Here is a 16,896-nt window from a genome sequence, read left to right as displayed (position 1 = left end):
TCATTTTATGTTGTCTCATGCAGTCAGAACAATACGCTTTTGTAAATGTAGCAAACTGCTTGGTACTTGTTAATCTGTGACTGTGCTCAAACATTTTCAGAATAGGTTTGGTTAGTTCGTGTCCAACTACATGTATCTGACAGTTCTTTCGATTGTTTTTCAAATGTGTTACCCATTTATGCTGAGGATGGTTGTTTTAATTTTTTTACTTTTCTCGTGTCCTATTGATATGTCCGTATTAATCTCTGCAATGAAATGTCTTTTTATTATCCGTTATTTTATGATTTTGTTGTGACTGTGTATTCATTTATAATATTAAATGAATTTAATGTTTTATACGTATCCCTGAATGTCTAATTGGCCATCTGTATGTATATGTTGTTTTTTTTTTATAATCTATTATATGTTTTTTATTAATCATCTTCAGCGCAGTTTGCTTAACCTTTTTTGTTCTATGTGTTGCAAATTTAGATGCTCTGGATTATTTGGATAAATATTATTTTAGCTATTGTCTTCACTTATCAGCCAGTTTTATTTGGTAAACTTGATTTCTAAATATTTTGTGTACATTTTTTTGGTTGAATCTGTTTCAATTCTGGTTTCTCTGGTGGATGGCTAAATTGAACAGATGCAATTTTTTAGTGGATGGGCTGACCGAATGGATTAGAGTGTTAAAATGTATTCTAAAAAAATAGTCAATTTAAATTACTAATATGTTGACAAATCTCATTTAGTCTTGTATTAGTAGTTAATTTATGTAATGTTTGTTACATTTTAGGCTTATTGGTCAGGACAAGTTAAAGTGGTGTATTCACTTCTTTGTTGAGGTTTTGTAAGCTTTGATTGGATTTTTACTCTTTCTGGTATCTTTGGATAAGTTCAAGGAATTAGTGTTGCAAGGAAAGTCTCTTAGTATTTTATAATATTTTCTGCCATCTACTCACAGTTAAGGTCAGGGCCCCGGAATGAGCTGCAGCATTGTAAATCCTTAGTCTCAGCCCCATGAAAGCGGGGGACCCAGGGCACGTACCCTTGTGACCCCCCTTAATCTGACTCTGTATATCCCACACAAAGGAATAAAATTTTAGCATGTTGGTACAAAAGTAGACTCGCTGATGCACTTAACTTGTTTTCATGAAGGAATCTCCCATCAGTGAAGAGGAGGGACACCATTATCCCAGAGACAGACAGCAGTCAATATACCTTTCATAAGGCACAGCATAGCATTGAGTGGAGGCATTGGACTGAAAGTTGAGCAAAAATAGAAGAGCATCTAACAAAATTAGTGGCCTTTGCTCCTTTGTCAGGTGAGATATATATATACTGAAATCTCACAATTTACACAATTCATTGGTTAATTTATCAACAATATTAAAAATAAACCCAAAATTGTCTCCCTTGAAGAGTTTTTGTACCCTGTTGGAAGAGAGTATGGACTCCAAACCAAAACGAAAAGGTGGAGCTGAAAAAATCAGGGAGAAGAAAAAGAAGACTCTTGAAGCTGATGCCGAAAAATGCGTTAAAATAACTGATATGTTCAGTCGTCATCAACAAGGTCACACTATTCCTGGGAAAACATCCACGGAAGAAAATGTTTCAGAAATGCAAATTGATCAAGAAAGTGAAACTCAGTTATGTATTCCAGAATCCCCAAGCACCAGTCAACAGAAGGAACAGTCAGTTATATCTGTGCATGAGCACCAAATTGCCGCACTAGCGTATGGTCTAGTACCCGAACAAGATGTCAGCATTGTCATGAAGGAATCCTTGCCAGAACAAGAGGGTGAAGAAAGGCAATTTTTTTTGGAAACCAGTAGCTTGCCATGTACACAAGTTTTAGAGTCACAGTCTCCATTCAATTACTTTGTTCGGCCGAAAACAAATCAGCTAGCTTTATTTTTTAGTTATCACCCAAAACAAAACATAAGTGATCATATCATAAAGAAAGCTGTCCTTCGCAAAGATGGATCAATCCGCAAGTGGCTGACATACTGTGAGGTCCAAAACGCTGTATTTTGCTCTGTCTGTCTGGCATTTTCAAAGACTTCTGTAACAAATCCATTCATTGAAGGAATGACAGACAGGAGACATATTCATCAAAGAATTGAAGAACACGAAAAAAGTGTATTGCACAGATCCTGCGCTGAAGCTTACTTTTTGAATGCCAGCAGTGCAGATATCAATAACTTACTGCTTTGCAATCAAATGTCTGTACACAGAGAACAAGTAAAAAAAAGACGTCAGATATTGGAGCGTGTGATAGACATTATAAAAGTGATTGGTAAACGTGGACTTAGCTATAGGGGAAACAAATTTGAGGCTGCATACACTTTAGAGGACATTTCTGTCGATCACGGCAATTTTTTAGAGTTTGTTTTACTGCTCAGCAAGTACGATGCTTGTCTACGAGAACACATCAGCGATTGCATAGCAAAAAGCAAGAAGTTGCATTCAAGAGGAAAGGGCAGAGGGTCGTTTATAACTTTTCTCTCCAAAACAACTCTTAACAAAGTTATAGAAACGATACGACAGCTTATTCAAGAGACTGTGGCAAGTGATGTTAGAGAAGCTGGGATGTTCTCAGTACAAATTGACACCACTCAGGATATCACATCAAAAGAACAGTGTTCAGTAATTGTTCGTTATGTAACAGATCAAATTCATGAGAAGCTCCTTGCAGTGGTAGATTGTGAATCTTCAACTGGAGAATACTTTCTTAACTTGGTAAAGCAAGTTCTACAGAAATGCAAAATAAACATAAATAATTGCACTGGCAGTTCTACTGATGGCGCAGCAAACATGCAAGGACAATATAAAGGCTTCTCTACATGGTTTTCAACTGAATCACCACACCAAGTTCATGTCTGGTGTTATGCGCATGTACTGAATTTAGTACTGGCACATACCACAATAGGTGTTGTTGAAAGTGCCTCGTTATTTGCTTTAATTAATGATGTTGCAGTATTTATTCGGGACTCTTTTCAACGCATGAATACATGGCTAAGTGTCAGTCAGGATCCTCACCATCGAAGACTCTCTGTGATTGGTGAAACTCGCTGGTGGTCTAAAGATGCAGCACTTAGAAAAGTATTTGGCTCATTTTCACAACCTGATTCTGCTTTGTACATTGACCTTGTTGTCACATTGGCAAAGATTAAAGAGCACCCAAAATCTAAAGCTGAAGTGCGCCTAAAAGCAAGAACATTTGTGGAATCTCTTCTTAAATACGAGACCATTCTCACAGCTCAAATTTTTCTTCGTATATTTGAATTGGCAACACCATTGTCAAAATATCTTCAAACAAGTGGTTTGGACATATTAAAAGCTCATCACATGGTGTCTGGGACACAGGAAAATCTTAGAAAACTTGTAAGAGATTTTGATGGGGTTAAGAACACTGCAGATAATTTTGTAATGTGGGCAAATCACAAGCTGCAAAATCTTGAAGACTGTGACCTTGAAGTACAGACCACTCTACCTCAAAAAAGGTTAAGGAAGAAAAAAACCATGCCTGGTGAGTCTGCTCAAGACGAAGTTATATGTGATGCTATTACAGCATATAAAATCCAAGTACACAATGTGATCCTTGACATAATCACTGAGAGCATAAATCGACGTTTTCTCGCCAGTGGATCACTGTACGCTGATTATGCTTGTCTGGACCCTAGGAACTTTTTCATCATAAGAGAACAAGGACTTCAGAACACAGCAATGGAAGACTTAAGTAAAGTCTTGATCAAATTTGAGGAAAACGCCACAGCAGAAAATTTGCGCTGTGAATTAACTAATCTAGCTTTGCACTGGGAAAAATTAAAGACATCAGCGCTAGAAGAATATACTGTTCGAGTGGCAACAGAAATCCCTGCAGAAGACCAGAGTGAAGAAGGTGGTGACATAGAAATGGAGCTGGTGAATAAGCCATGTGCGACATGTTGCTATCAAATTCTACGGCGATACAATTTATTAGCAGATGCCTATAATGTGATTGGCCTGGCCTACAAATACATACTGACTCTATCATTCACACAAGTTGCTTGTGAGAGAAGCTTCTCCACCTTGAGGTTTATCAAGAATAGACTGAGGAATACTGTATCCCAGGACCATTTGGATTCTTTCATGCTGATGGCTACAGAAAAAGACATTCTCATGAGTCTTGATGTGGAAGACATAATCGACAGAGTTGCAGAAAGGAGTGAAGTCCTGCGAAGTCAACTCATTCCTTAAAAGCTCGCCATGCAGTGAGTTTTTGCAGTGATTTTAGGGGTTAGCTTTTATATGGGGGGAAATCACAAGGTTAAAAATAAGCTTCAGTTATATGTAAAGGATACAACATTTATATCACTCTTCGCCCACACTGGAGAGATCAGAAGAAATAACTATACTGCTATATAATTCAATACAATGTTGTATCCTTTAGATATTGCATAAGCTTAGTCTTAACATGTGATTTCCCCAAAAAGCTCTTTGAAATTACCTTCAAGTCTTAAAATAATTCAGTCTGTTAAATATACCGAATAAAAGTTACAGAAAAGGTGACAGCAGCCATAAAGGATGTGGAAAGTTAAGTAGCAGAGCCTCTTGTACCTGGTGGAAGGGGTCATGATGGAGGATATGCTGACTTTTGGTTTGTTTACATTGTAGTAAATAGGTAGTTTCATGCAGTTCTGTGCAATATTTATGTTTTACATGTTTTACTTGTTATTTAAAATACTTATTTCATTTACAATTCTTACGTTATTTAAAATAGTTAAGTTATTTAAAATTCTTATGTTTATAATTCTTACGTTATTTAAAATAGTTATGTTATTTAAAATTCTTATGTTATTTATAATTCTTACGTTATTTAAAATACTTATGTTATTTAAAAGACTTACGTTTTATGCTGTGGCTTATAGTATGTTATGATTCAATAAATTACTATTGCCATTACGTCTCAAAACAATTACTGTCTTATATGGTTCAGGGGGAAGTAGCATGGAAACATTATACATTGTATTTTAACTATATATTTTAAAAGATTAGGGTTTGGTGCATTTTCATGGTGCTCCAGGTGATTTGCACAACAAGGGAATTGATCAGGGTGGGCAGAGGACAAAGTGTGATACACAAGTTTGTGCTGATGCTTCATGTTGGACTGCATCAGCAACACCACTTCAGTGTGCAACAATATTGTACATGGAGCCCACAGCAGGTGGGCCTGTGTGCTTTAAATGCCAGGGCTGATTTTTAGTCCCAGTCCGGCCCTGATTGTGACCATTGATCATCTTGTGTGAGTACCCCCTCAGCACCCTATTAAGCACTTTACTGACCAAATGGTCAACCTACAATCTCAATTTCACTGGCAGCCTTTTCATTTTTTGCATGAATTTTGCTCCCAACAGTCCACATTCGTCTGGCTCTGTTCTCATTAACTGGGACGCAGATTCTATCATTTTGCGAGTCAGCATGTCAATTTGTTACTGGTCACATTCCCCGCATGCCAGTTTGTTCCCCTTGTTGCTGAGCGACATGAACAATGTCCTATGTGGGTGGGCCTGTGCTTTGCTGGCTGTCTTGTATCAGCTGCTTGAGAGGTGTCATCGTCACAGATTCCTCTGCCACGTCACATAATCCTGCATCAGATAAGACTGGCTATGTAATAAAAATAGAATTTTAAATAGTTAATATGCATGCATTGATTTAACACTGATTCCCCATTTTGTCTGCTGTTTCTCCTCCATTCAGGGTGTAAGCTCTAACGAGCAGGGCCCTCTTCCCTCCTATCATTATTCCCTCCTATCATTATACCTGTTCTTCTGCTCCAACTTCACTGTACTAGCTAAGCTTGGAGCTCTTGGAGTCTTGGTATTATTTGTTTATTTTCCTGTACTGTTGTACCCTATATGCTCTACTGTTTGTATTCCCAGATGAGAAATTCCAACCACTTTGCAGTGTTAAACAGGAAGGCTTATTTGGAATATTTAAATGGTAAGGGTGCTGTGCTCTGGCAGAATGACATTTTGTAATGTTTGTACATTCGCATTGTATGTTATATTGCGGAACTAATTGTCAGCTAAATGTAAGTAAATATTTTATGCTTTAAAAATGTTGTATGGTTACTTACTATGCCACTTATGTCTTCTGTTTCGGAGGGACAGGTGACACACTACGATCCATCTGAGCATGTTGCTAGTGGGTGGTCAGGCTATTTCCTAAACACATGTGAAAAGCAGGAGGTCAAAGTACCATAACCTGGGCACCTAAACATCTTCAGCTCCTGCCCCTGATCATTTTGAGGCCTCTAATTTATTGGGCCTAAATCATAAAGGAAAGTCTTGGACAAAATCATGTTAAAATGGAGTGCAAATTAGTTTATTATTTTGCAAATAAGATAAATACTGCCTGTTTTTTCATGTAGCACACAGATACTTGTACACTGAAAGTTAAAGTTGATCTAGAACATGCCTTACCACAACTATAAACATGTCCCCCCATTTTAAATTTGCCTCCCCCTCAAATGTAACATGGTTTTGCCAAGGTGCAAAGTTACTAATTTGTTTTGCTTTACTTTCCTTAATGAATCAGGCCCATTATGTTCCTTTTTGAAGACAGGCTTAATGTTCTGGATCCTCCCTTTGACTCAGTCTACCGTTGCCTCTGGATAATGGAGTAGGCTCACTCTGACCATGTCCTTCAAAGCCAGGCTCCTCTGCCTGTTTGAATACTCCATTGACTTTGTGTGCCAGAAGCAGGAATGGGACCTGTAGCCCTCAATTAAGTCCTTCATGAGCTCTACAGTTTTGTCAGATGCCATCATAAATCTTCTAAAAAAAAAAAAACCAAAACATTACTTACACACAAAAAATATCAAAACAAAGTCTCTTGTAATAAAGTACTTACCTTGCTATAATAGCGATGGAAGTGGTAAAATATCGTAGTATCCGTTCGTAAAGTACAAAAACTTCAACAAAAAGTCTCAAAGCAGAGCTGCAAATATTACCGTGGACAAAGACTTAAGATGAATGAATGTTCACCCACAATTCTCTACTCTGCAGCTAGAGCTTGGTCCATACCAACTGCTAATGCCCACGTATACACTGGAAGCGTCTATAACAACAAAGAAGAGCCAGGTTGAGGCCAGTCATACGTGCGTACATGGCTGATGAGCTAGGGAAAGAAAAGTAATGGAGGAGTAGAGAGGGAAGGAAAAGAAGAGGTGCCTCATTGGAAGAGGTGAAAAGAGCCAAGCCACAATGAGTCCTAGGGAGATAGAGATGATGGTGGTGAGAGTGCTGGACCAAAATGACTGACTGTTAAAAGAAATATTAAGGAAAAGTTAATTATAGAAAGGATTTAATCACGCAGAAGCTAATTAATATGCTACGTGACAAACTAGGAAAAACATAAGCAAGTTCCAGATACAGAAAAAATGGTCGGATTTAAAGAACAAGGACCAATGAAAGTTGAAAAGAATATGAAAAGCCATTAAAAAAATAGTATTAAAAGTGGTTATATAAAGTTTGTAAAACTTGTTAGTAAATGGTGTCAGTAATTAACAAAAACAATAACGATTAGTATCATTAGTAAAACAGTGACATCTATTTACAGAAAGAAAAATGTGTTATGAGGTGTGCACAGCACCATAGAAAAAGAAAATGAAGGAAGCGATAGTGAACAGCAAAGAGGAACAGATGCACATATGAATTGGGGAAATAGAAGAGGAGGCGTAATTAAAAATCATTAAAAAGTTTAAAAAACATAAGGTGCCTAGATATTAAAAATTGTGTTCTATCTTTCAGTTGGTAAGGACCATCATGGCAACATGCCTGACAAATCCAGGAGGGACATCAGTACAAAGTGATTTCGAGCAGTGCCCAAGGTGAGCAAATGGTACTATATAAAAACAATGTTGTGTCCCATTTCATTGTTAAAAGAAAAAGTAACTTAATTTTCCGTTCTTCATTTAGATACCATCGTCATTTCTGACGAAAGTTCGGAAGGAGAGAAGGAGGGGTCAAGCATTAATATTTCTCTCACTTCCGGTCATGGAGAAAGTGTGGCCGAGAAGATGGAAAAGCTGAACGAATATTTTAAAGAATTGAGGGCAAACATAAATGATGTCAAGAAGAAATTCCTCAAATTGTGATTTGTTTCACATGTATGAAAAAGTAATGTTTGAAGTCTGTAGCCAGAAGAAAGTTAAAATCCTAGTAATTGGTACATAATTTGAAAAATAAGTAATTAATATATTAAACTCTTCAGTAGTGTGAGGAATATTTTTTTGTTAATATAAATGTGGATTGAAGGAAATTTAATCTATATAGGCGCTAATAGTGATCAATCTGTGATAAACACAAAAAAACATATACTTAAATAGGTAGTAGGCAGCCCCTAAATCAAAAGACACCTGTCTGCGAGTGTCACACCTAGGAACCAAAACACAAAAAGACAGGGGCGCCGCACATAGTGTAATTTGTTCAAAACAAGTAATTGTTTTTTAACACAGCAGCAGAGAGCTACCTTGCACTTCTCACCGCCTGCCGCTAAGAAGCTGCTTGATTCACAGTTTCCTATTTGGCGAAGAAAGCTCCTGCCACATCCAAGTTCCCACTGACTCAATTGTTATGCTGTAAATCTTGGAGGAGAAAGCATCCACTTAGGGCGACAAGCAGTGCTCGGATCGCAGCACATTTACATGGGAATCGGTGCAGACTGCCCTCCCCTAGCAGCAGCTGTTCTTGTCGGCTGACCACTGTTGCTAAGATCCGTTCCTTGTGAGATGTTCTCTCGATGATAAGAAGAGGATCCTGCAGATTACCATCTCTATATCCATCAGATAAGCTGTTATAATTTATTCATTTGGTACGTGCATTTCTTAGCACCGGATTTCATTCATTCATTACAAATTACACTATATGCGGCGCCCCTGTCTTTTTGTGCTTTGATAAATGTAGATTTGTTTACAATTAAAAGATCTTGTAAACAACATGCTAGTTTATGTTATTGTAACTTTCTTGATAGGTAGTACAGGTTTACTGAACTTATGGACTTGTCCATATATTTAACAATGGCCATAATAGGTACAATAATAAAACTAATGTATATATATATATATATATATATATATATATATATATATATATATATATTGTGACATACTCAGGTGAACAGGTTCCCTCACCTGGGGTAGACGGCTTTGAACAGCAGCAATAAATCACGTAAATGCAGGATATCTGGTACAACTGACCTCAGCCAGTTTTATTGAGCATGTGCAAATAATTAAAACATAAACAAAAGCCTTGCCTGTCCGGCTCTAACTAAACATTCCTTAGAGGCCCACTCTTAAGTCTGAGACCTTGTGTCCCAGACTCAATGCCAAACAAAGATTATTTGCTCAGCAGGTCCTCTCAGGAGGCGTCCAGCCTTCTCCCCAGATCTGAGAGACAGAGTGATCAGGGCTGCAATCTTTTACAGGCCCCACACAGGTACTCTTAATTAGTCTGCTGTGAAACATACTCTGGGAAGCTTTTCCCCACAGAGCTAAACAACCTCCCTGCTTTTAGAGTATACAAGGCAGGTGAACCGGGACAATTAGACAAATATCTCTGTAATGGGGCATTAATCCCGTGATTTTGTCACTATATATATATATATATATATATTTGTTATCTGCCAGTGGCACACTAAAATTAAATACACATAGAGGTATGGAAAACAACATAAAACAAGTGTGCACATAAAATGTGATTAAATGTGGTACAGACGCAGGGTGGACACAGGTGGAGGTGTGCAGAACCTATGTTAGCAGGCAACATTGCAGGTACATAATATAACTTTAAAGAAATGAACACGTCACATGAGTAACTAAATCTGACTTCATTGTTGAGAATATTCGTATTTTCACATATGTTAACAATTCATGTTGTATACACTTACACACAAGAAAACATATATAACACATGGAACATGTACAAAAGATTTAATATTGATTCGCTATTAAAAGATTACTATTTCCATCTGCTTCATGCTTTAACAACAGATTTGACAGCGCATCAAGTGGGAGATGTAAAAGACAACATCATAAATTTAAATATCCATGCCCAGAAAGGAGTCGCTTTTGGAGGAACTGTCAGCAGATTGTCGGGCAGATGGTCGTGAGTGCATTGACACTGCAGAATTAGAACAACATTGTTCCATAATTGAATGAGATTTTTAGTCCGTTTATAAAAACAAATCAAATGATACGATGTGCTTTGGAACGATAATCATTTTTCATTGGAGGAAACACACTAATGAGATATTGGGCTGAATGGTTGTTTATCGTGGGATTGGCCTGATAATCGGGTGAAAAATCTGTAGTGTGTACCCAACCTAAGACTGAGCGATACATTTCAGTATCAGGAAGGAGGATGATGGAGGAAGATAAGGAAAGAGGAGGAGTTGGAAGGAGGTGTATGAAGGAGGAGACAGAATAGGAAGGAAGTGGAGGACATAGGAGGAGAAAGAAGGAGAATTTTGAAAGAGGATGAAGGAGGAAGATAAGGAATGAGGAGGAGTAGGAAGGAGGAGTATGAAGGAGGAAGAGGCATGAGACAGAATACGAAGGAAGAGGTGGATATAGGAGGAGGATTTTGAAGGAGGAGGAAGGAGGGGAAGAAAAGAAAGGAGGAAGAAGGAAGAAAGGAGGAGAGAGGGTGGAAGGAGTATAAAGAAGGAAGATGAAGGAGGAGGAAGGAGAAGGAGGGTAATTGGGCCTCAGTGAGCTCTTTCCATGGGGCGGATAGGGGGTCTTATGGACTGACCCATTTTAGTGGAGAGAAGAGGGAGACAATGAAGTGATTGGAGAAGTGAGTAAACATGTCTACATTCAAGTACACTGGGTAGGTAAGTATTTATGTGGATATATAATCCACTCTGTGGTGTGTATTGTCTGTGTCCCTCTCACGGTTAATGGGGGTGGAGGAAACCAGTGTAAAGTGCTGAATAAGCATAGGCTGCATAGCAGAAGCTGCATATGTGATTGTGCACTGGTCTCAATACAGTGCTCTTTGCATTTTATTGTAGCCACTTAGATGATCTCTGTAGTGTATTGCGGCCACTAAAATGCTGTCTGCATTGTATATTATCCCCTATGTTCTCTTTATTGTATGACAGTCACTAGGATGCTCTCTGTGTTGTATATAGGTCAATAGGATGCTCTTTATGTTGTATATCAGTTACTAGGATGCTCTTTATGTTGCATATCGGTCAATAGAAAACTCTCTGTATTGTATATTGGCCACTAGTATGCTCTGTGTATTGTATATAGGTCAATAGGATACTCTTTGTGTTGTATATCAGTTACTAGGATGCTCTTTATGTTGCATATCGGTCAATAGAAAACTCTCTGTATTTTATATTGGTAACTAGGATGCACTGTGTATTGTATATAAGTCAATAGGATGCTCCTTGTGTTGTATATCAGTTACTAGGATGCTCTTTATGTTGTATATTGGTCAATAGAAAACTCTATGTATTGTATATCAGGCAATAAAATGCTCTCTGTATTGTATATGAGTTTTTGGGATGATCCCTGTATGGTATTACAGTCACTAGGATGCTCTCTGTGCTGTATATCAGTTACTAGGATGCTCACTGTGTTGTGTATCAATTAATAGGATGGTTGCTGTATTTTATAGGTATAACTAATACTGTACAAATCATTATGCATAAAAGTATATTACCTGCTTTGTCTTACTTGCAATACATCCCTGTAATTTCTCCTTAAGTAGGCAATGTGCTATCTCTGGTCTATATTGAAATAATTTAATCCTTTCTAACTTAATTGATACCCTTGGAATGACAAACTATTATAAATGAACTGATCGAAAGAGATTTGGGTGTACTTGTGGAATTTATTATTTAGGTACTTAGATTTCTCAATGGTTGCTAAGTATAACATTTTATTAAGGAGTTGTTGTTGGGAATTTCAGCATTTCTAGTGACTTGCACCTAAACATCTAGTTGCATTAAGACTTGATATAGAGCAGAGATGTTCAAACTCAGTCCTCAAGAGCTACCAACAGTTCATGTTTTGAGGATTTCGTTACTCATGGACAGGTGGGTTAATCTATTGGGCTGGGTCAGTAATTATCCCACCTGTCTCTGCAAGCAGAAATCCAGAAAACGTGACCTGTTGGTAGCTCTTGAGGACTGGGTTTGAGCACCTCTGGAACAGACAGTTTATCAGAGTGCTTATCCAAAACCTTTAGTGGATTACTGAAAACTAAGGACCAGGGGCACTTAAATGTTATCCCAAAACTGGACATTCCTAGTGCAGCAGAACCAGATGTTTAACTTCTCTCTCCACAGCCTCTCCAGCATTGGTTAGAAGTGATATCATAGATCTTCCTTAAAATAGTGGGAATCAGGTGCCACCTATAGTCTACCTCTGTCATGAGCCGTGGATGTGTACTCACTCACCAGCTCTCTGCCTCAGCGCCAGCAGCATCCCGGCCGTCACCATGATGACCGGGATGTTATTTCCCCTTCCGTCCCGACCATTGTCAGGACAGGAGCCGCGTTCCGGCATGATCTACAACTGAGCGCGCGCGCAAATAAGTAATATTCATTTGTACCATTTGCTCCTGGGGTCTGTTCCCCATTTAAGTTTTTTATTGTATTCTATTATGGGATAGGAGGAGCCTGTTGAATAGCTATGTCCTTATACCTCCAGGCCCTAGAGGGTTAATTAGCAGCTTATTGAGACTGGTTGACAAGCCTGTGTTCCTCTTTTGTGATTGGCCCTGCTAACTATTTAAGGCAGGGAAGGCCTAACCTCCCTGCTGGTTATAGTTCTCTGTTGCTGTTGCTAACCTGCTCCTGTTCCTTGAACCTGTTTGCTGTTTGAATTTCTCGTGTGTGACCCTTGGCCTTATTTATTAACTTTATTCTTTGCCTTTTGCCATGACCTTTGCTTCGTTTCTGGACCCTCCTCGTTTACTGCCAGCCCTGACATCTTGCCTGTTTGTTACCACGATACCTGCTTCGGAACAAAGACCTCGGCCTGTTTCCTGACCACGCTTGATTCTACTCCCTCCTACTCTGCGCTACGGTATGTTCATAAATCTGTACTACTCTGAGTTTAAGACCTGGGGGCATCCGAGTACCTGTGAGCATAACAAGATCTATGGGAAAGGAGGCTGCTATAGGTGAAGACTTCTCCATCTTGTTCTACAGGTTTATAGTAAGACCGTTAGCCGTAACAACTTCATAGGAGTTTCTATGACAAGGGAGGAGTTTGAGGATTTAAAGACCATCACAGTGGACCATGTATCTTTATCAGGTGGGCTGTCCAAGTCAGTTTCTTCTCAGATCTTATGTTTCAGGACAGTAGCCTGTCATCAGTATGTTGCAGAGCATAGTGATGATGCCCTTCAAGAGGAGTCATGCACATATAGAGACTCAAATGGAATCAGGGGCCTTATTTTATTGGGCTTAGAAGAGACTTGAAAACATGCTTGACTTGCAAGTATGTAAAGGAACTAACTGGCTGATTGACCAGGGTTATTCCATAAAGGTGTAATAGGTAAGGGAGGTAGACCCAAAATCAGATTTTCAGTGGTCCCAAACATGGAACGTAAAGGTTGTGACAGGGAGTGACTATAGTAGAGGAGGCCTATCTCTAGCCTATCCACTGCTGATGCCAAAAAACGAATATTACATGGAAAGGCTTTAAGGACTATATATCTCAGGGCATAACTGTATGTAAACCAGGCCACAACTTGGCTTAAGTTAGTATCTAGGTAAGACAGATATCTAGGAAGCCCTTTCCAACTACGTAGTTTTAAGAAACTTGTGCATGGGGTTAATTCTTCAGCACAAACTGGACACACCATCTATGTAGTTACACCATAGTGGGCAGCAGATTTATTTTAATTGCTACTATCTTGCCAAGCCACAGTATAATTGATTTCTGTCACCTGAGCATATCCAAGTGGCAGCTACTGATTTAATAATTTAGAGAACGTTATCTCATATTAATTTTAGGGGGTTTCCAAGAGAAGTTATAATTAGTCTTCAAAAGTGCCAGGGTAGAGGATTTTAGGTGTGTGTGTGTGTGTGTGTGTGTGTGTGTGTGTGTGTGTCTGTGTGTGAGGGGAGAGGGGGGGCAAGAGACTCTTTTAAAAAAAAAATAATTTATAACTTGAAATGGCCCCATAAATGCAAAGAAGTTCGGAATAGGTTTGGAAGGAACAAGTGAGGGGAGGTCAACATAAGTAGTACATCATTAGCGAATAAGCACACCTTGGGCTAGATTTACTAAGCTGCGGGTTTGAAAAAGTGGGGATGTTGCCTATAGCAACCAATCAGATTCTAGCTTTCATTTTGTAGAAGGTACTAAATAAATGAAAGCTAGAATCTGATTGGTTGCTATAGGCAACATCCCCACTTTTTCAAACCCGCAGCTTAGTAAATCTTGCCCCTTGTCTTCTTTAGCTTCAACTAACATGAATTTGTTGTCTGTCGATAAGCAGATTCTCACCACTAAGAGGCTCGATAACCAGTGCAAAAATCAGGGGAAAGATAAAACCCCTTTCAATTGCCAACAAAGCTTGAATCCTTTGGAGGAAGTCACCCGCAAACCCAAGCTGCATGAGTGTTTGCTTCATAAAGGACAAACTGATCCAGTCAAGTCCTCTGTATTAAAGAAAACACCAGGATTGGAGTCTTCTTTGAATTTATGGAGTGAATAATGCTAATGACCCTCCTGGTGTTATTGCGCACCTGCCTCTCAGTAATGAAGCCCATTTGGTCCTTACGGATTAATTGAGGCAGGATTGTGTTAAATAGTTCTGTGAGAACTTTAGTGTAAATCTTAATATTGCTGTTCTGCAGCGAGATGGGCTGGAAGTGAGAACAGTTAGATATATCTTACCCTTCTTTGGCATAAGTACTATTCTAGATTTGAGAGTCTTCTATGAAAAGGGGCAAACTTTCAATATGCTATTGAACACCACAGCATGATGAGGTGAGAGTAATGTATTGAACGTCTTGTAACTGTGGCTTGAAAATTTGTTTGATTTTACAGTTTTTATAATGACTGAAATCTCCTGCAATCAGCACCTCTGGCATGCTATAAAATAATCTAGGTAGGTTGCATTGGTATATGAAGCACTTCTACACAAGGGGAGGAACTTGTGGTCTGTGTGATATCATAGAGTTTACTAGATAATGGATAGATTTACCAGATTTCTAATTAATAGTGAGAAAATTAGTTTGTGAGATCTTTGACCTCAGTTAGGATGCCAGCAACCTGTCTGCCTTTTCCAGAGCTGGATCAAGGCTTGGGGCCCCTATGATGTAATATGGTTATAATTTGAAACAAATTTTAGACTAATACATAGGCAATATTGTGTGCACTACTGTTAGATACATGCAGCTCTGCGTCTACAGTGTGAAGTGGGACATACCTCACAACTGTCCTTGCAGTTGGATCAAATCCTGACTAAGAGAGAGAGTCAATCAAATTCAAGATTGTCTCACCAGATTCTGGACAGTTGGCAGACTGTCCTGTTCTCTCCTACCTGTTCTTGCCGCTTTCACTAGCTGTGGCTGCTGGTTTCTTTAGCTCAGTTGCTGCTTGTCTAGAACCTAAAATGTTGGAGCCCTTATTTGGAATAAAATGGGTAAATGAAATCTAGAAAACTCCAACCAGCACCGACGTTAAATTAATTCCACCCATGTTTAATAATTAGGCCTCCCTCCAGCCCCAACATTAAAATAATAGTATTCACATTTGATAAATGGATCTATTTCCCTCCAATCAGCCCTGACATTAAATTAATAGCATACACATTTAATAAATTAACCTATTTCCCTTCTTCCAAACAGCCACAGCATTAAATTAATATATTTACGTTTAATAAATATAACAATTTTCCGCAACCATCCCTGGCACTAAATAATTCATATTCACATTTAATAAACAGCCCTCCTCCCCAAACTCAGCCCCACATTCAATTAATAATTCCAAATCACACCAGTGTTAAAATTAAAGATCCTTCACCTCACCTTAAATTAATAGGCCCCACTACTAAATTAAATAGCCCCACCATCACCTCACAAATAAATAAATAGCACCCACCATTAAATTAGCCTACTTCCCATCCATATTATAATAAACCCCCCTTCTTTCCCTCACACATTATATTAAGACCCCCCTCTCTTCCATCATACATTATATTAAGACCCTCCTCCCTTCCCCTAGCACATTATATTAACATACCCCCCCTCCCCTTCATCACACATTATATTAACATACCCCCCTTCCGTCACACATTACATTAAGATCCCCCTCACTTCCATCACAATTACCTTGTTCCGTCTGCACTGTGTTGGAGAGGCAGTCTTTTCTGTCTGCCTCTCTGGCAGCTCTACACACATGGGACTGCACCTGTCACATAGTGTGCCTCCCATGTGACACCTGGGTCTTACAGGGATATGAGAAGGACACACATGGGGAAGGGAGGGAGAGCAGCCAAATTAAGGAAGGTGACTGGTCCCAGAGGAGGGGCCAGACACCAACTACCACAATGGCCTACCTTCTGGCAGAGGAGTCGAACTCAAGGTTAGGGGAGGAAGGAAGGAAAGGAAGCTGAGATTGGGACAGAGAAACTAGGGCTAGGGTCACTAACGTGAAAAGCCCAAGAAATCGGACCCAAATGGGGAGTCAGCACAAGCGCTTAATGTTCTGAAGCTGGCCTTGATGCCCAGATAGGGGTGAAGTGGCACAAACATTTGCCACTTCAGAAAATTGGTAGTAATAAAACATATTGGTCCATAGAACAGTATAAACTAAATAGTGTGGAGAATATGTGCAAGTGGGCAGGTAGATTCCTGTATATGTAAGAGAGGGTAAAGTGAATGCTTGGGCCT

This window comes from Mixophyes fleayi, chromosome 1 (assembly GCF_038048845.1).
Source record: "Mixophyes fleayi isolate aMixFle1 chromosome 1, aMixFle1.hap1, whole genome shotgun sequence".
Taxonomy (NCBI): Eukaryota; Metazoa; Chordata; class Amphibia; order Anura; family Limnodynastidae; genus Mixophyes; species Mixophyes fleayi.
This window is presented reverse-complemented; position numbering follows the sequence as displayed.